Raw genomic sequence first — 3,800 nt, 5'->3', positions numbered from 1 at the left:
ATCCTTAATAGAATCATTCATCTTGAAATATCACATTATTTAGGGTCATTCCGAATGGCCCTTGATTGAACCATAAAGATTAACATGTTAGATCAAAGTGCTCCGAGTAGAATCAGATAATTAATGATGTACTAACAAAAATAAAAACAATACGCAAATAATAAAAAGAAACTAACTAAGAATTAAATAAAATAAACTAAAAAAAAACTAGGTCCTTGGCAATGCTCCCATACTTGGGGTTTTTCAAGTCTGATCCTCAATGTCCCCAGTGGAGTCGCCACTGAAAGCGCCTCGATCCGCGGGGTGCACGGATCCGCTTTTGACCCTTGAGGTTTGGGAGTCGCCACCTAGTTATTGTGGTCTAAGAACCAAACTGACTCTAAAATGGATAAAAAGAACTAGTCTACCACAGAAAATCTGAATCCGGGGATCATGTTACGGGGTTGGAAGGTGTTAGGCACCAACCCCGCCCGGCCAATGCCGGTCTCTACTTATTCCAAATATAACTACATTGCTAATGACAAAACCTAAATTAAAAAATAATGAAAAACCTTACCTTCGATCTGCAAAAGTACTATCCCCTCAGATATGGTGAAAATAGCTCCTTGTACCGTACTCATTGCTTCGTTCTGTCTCCGGATCTAATTTCTGATCTCCGAGGCAAGGTATCTCCTTCTTGGATCTGGATGCTTTGAATTTGTTGTGGATTTTTGGGATGTTTTTGAGAGGTTTTTGGGTGTTTTTTAGGCTAAAATCGAAGCAGGGGTGTTAGGTAACGAGTTGAGGCTCCAAAATTAGGGTTTTGAGAGGTTGTGGAGCCTTCTTCACCTACTTTTCCTAGGGTTTTTCTTTGATACGAAAATAGGGTGTGGAGGCTCCTATTTATAAAGTTTTTAGAAGCATTAGGGTTTGATTAGGGTTTCTTTTAGGGTTTCAATTAGGGTTTTGACTTAGTCTTTAGGGTTTTAATTAGGGTTTTGACTTTAGTCTTATGAGATTGACTTGATTAGTTTAGATTAGGGTTTTGATTTAAAGTTTTGACCTTAGTCTTATGAGATTGACTCGATTAGTTTAGATTAGGGTTTTGATTTAGGGTTTTGACTTTAGTCTTATGAGATTGACTTTAATACTTGACTGTAGTCTTACTTAATTGACTTTAATTTTGACTTTAGTCTTATTTGATTGACTTTAATATCTTGAGATTAGTATTGCTTGATTGACTTTAAATTTTTGAAGAACCCCTCTCTATTATATCTTTGATTCTTTGGACCCCCAAATGGAGGGGTCCTTAAAGAAATATCTTGCGAACCCATCAACAATTTTTTCTTGAAAGCCTGATTGATCATTTTTTTGGTTTAAATTTTATAATTAATTTTATTAATGTTTCACTTTACATTATTTAATGATTTATTTATTAATTTCAAAATTTTTAATTATTAAAATTGTGAAATTACCATTTTGCCCTCAGAGAGGATTTTTTACGTTTTAAGTCGTTCGTTTCAATGTTCCAGGATGTTTTGGATCAGTTTTTCGTAAGGAATTCAATGGGAATGTTGGTTTTTGTCATTTTTGAAGTTTTTTGTATGAAATGATCGTGAACTTTATGAGGGGATTTTTTAATAATTTTGTCAAATTTTGTGAAAATTGGCGAAGTGGTTTACTTGGTTTTGATTTGTTGTTTTATGTGTTTGAGTGGGTTTTCCTAAGCGTAATGCAGGCTCTAGGATTGTTTTGATGTTAGGGGTATTTTGGTAATTTAGTCATTTTTAGTGATTTTTATCGTGAAGCTTCTTTTTGGTTTGCAAGATGATGATTTCTATGTTTCTGGGGTCGTATTTTCCTAGTGTAGCGTGATTTCTAAGTTTTGTCAGTTTGAGATACCTCATCCGGATTTCTGAAACATATCTGGTAATAAAATAAAGCATTGGAATAGACATCCATCATTGGGAACCTTTGCGATCGGGTTGACGACTTGATTAATCAGGCGGATGCAAAAATGGGGTGTCTACACATTCACATGAACTACATGCTCCTTGCATTTGTTCCTTATTGGCATATCTTTTAATAATTGCATTATAACATGTTAAGTATGTTTGTTCTGATAGTTCTATCTTTATGGACTACTTGACTTGTCTTTGCCATGCCTAGTTGCTCTTATTGGTAAATCTAGCAAATAGCATGTTTATCTTTCCCCTGGGCTTATAGGTAATTTTTTGTGTTGGCATTGGGTTGATTACACTCTTTGTCAAATACTGACAAAAAGGGGGAGAAAGAATTCCACCTATGAAACAGTTTTTATGCAAGTATATAAGGCGAATGCATTCCACCTATGAAAAAGGGAGAGAATGATTTATGTCTATGAATGAATGACGATGCAGGTAGTAAGGGGGAGATTCGCTTGAGGGGGAAAAATCCATATCAAGAAATCTATCTTCTGCACGTACATGTTCAACGGATGAAAAGATTGTAATCATTTAGAGTTTTTCATTTTGTATTTGTAATTCTTTGCAAAAACTCTTTGTATGGGGATTTGAAAGTTTTTGGTCATTTTGAGAATATTTCCCAGTTAGTGGTTTAGATTGGTTTTGTCTCGTAATTGACAAAAAAAGGAGATTGTTAGTACCATCTTTTGTTAATCTCAAGTCAATTGCATGATGTCGAGTATGTAATCATAGGTAAACTTTGTTCAAGATACATGAAAACACATGTCGGACAAGTCATGACACATGGAAGACTCCTTGTGATACATGGCAAACACATCACGATGCACGGTGACACATGCCGATGCAACTCAGACACATCGACGACAAACCAATTGTGTGTCAAACCCAATCAGGTATATGCACCACCCCAGGACCCTTTTGACATACTCAAGAGACTTTAGAACGTGTCTGAATAGGTACATCGTTTGTACGTTCAAAGTCCACCCCATTTGAGCCCAATTTCTAGTGAAATTGGTGCTGGCGATAGGAGTGGCAGTGCCAGCCACAGCCACTGACCAATTATGGCTAAAATAGGGTTGGTACTGGTCGAACCACTATTCTGGCGGTGCCACCACCAAGTTGGATGTTCCACCTCTAGCTATTGCCTCTAGTGCACTAACGACTTGTTCTTTTACCGTTGTGCTTTTGATGATGCCACCGCCAAGTTGGGGGTGCCACTGTCAGAAACTCAACCCAAATTACATTTTCTATAAATTAGAAGCCTTGGCTTCATTTGGGTTTGATCAACACTTGAGAAAGAGTGCTCCCCATCTTCCTCACACTCTCTATAACACCCTCAACACACATGAGAGTATACTTAGGTGAATCTCCCTTCAACCTTCCTAGACCTCTCATTTGATCTCAATTCCTCCATCAAACCTCCCCTTGCACACACATTGATTATTTAATGGAGCAAGGAGCAAAAGGAGAAGATGAAATAGTGATCACAAGGAATCGACAAACAAAAGAACTTGATAGAGTCGAAGATGCACTTGTGAAATCAAGGACTCAAACGACTCAAGATCGGAATTGGTAAAATCGAAGGGTTGAGTCTTCCTTGATTCATCTTCATTCATCTATTCATCATCTTGCACGTATTGGCAAATCACTCGAAGTAAGGAGTACAAGTAGACGGAAGACATGAAGACTCAAAGACTCAAATGAACTTAAGATCGGAATTGGTGAATCTACGAATTGAGTGAGTCTTTGTATTTATTTTTTTAAATTCAAAATCATTGTATGTGGTTACTTGGTTCAACCCTTAAAAACCAAGGCGCCCGTGTGGATACAGGAGCCAAAGTACTTAGAACATAAGTA

This window comes from Akebia trifoliata, chromosome 1 (assembly GCF_017979445.1).
Source record: "Akebia trifoliata isolate Shusen 1 chromosome 1, ASM1797944v1, whole genome shotgun sequence".
NCBI classification, from domain to species: Eukaryota; Viridiplantae; Streptophyta; class Magnoliopsida; order Ranunculales; family Lardizabalaceae; genus Akebia; species Akebia trifoliata.
This window is presented reverse-complemented; position numbering follows the sequence as displayed.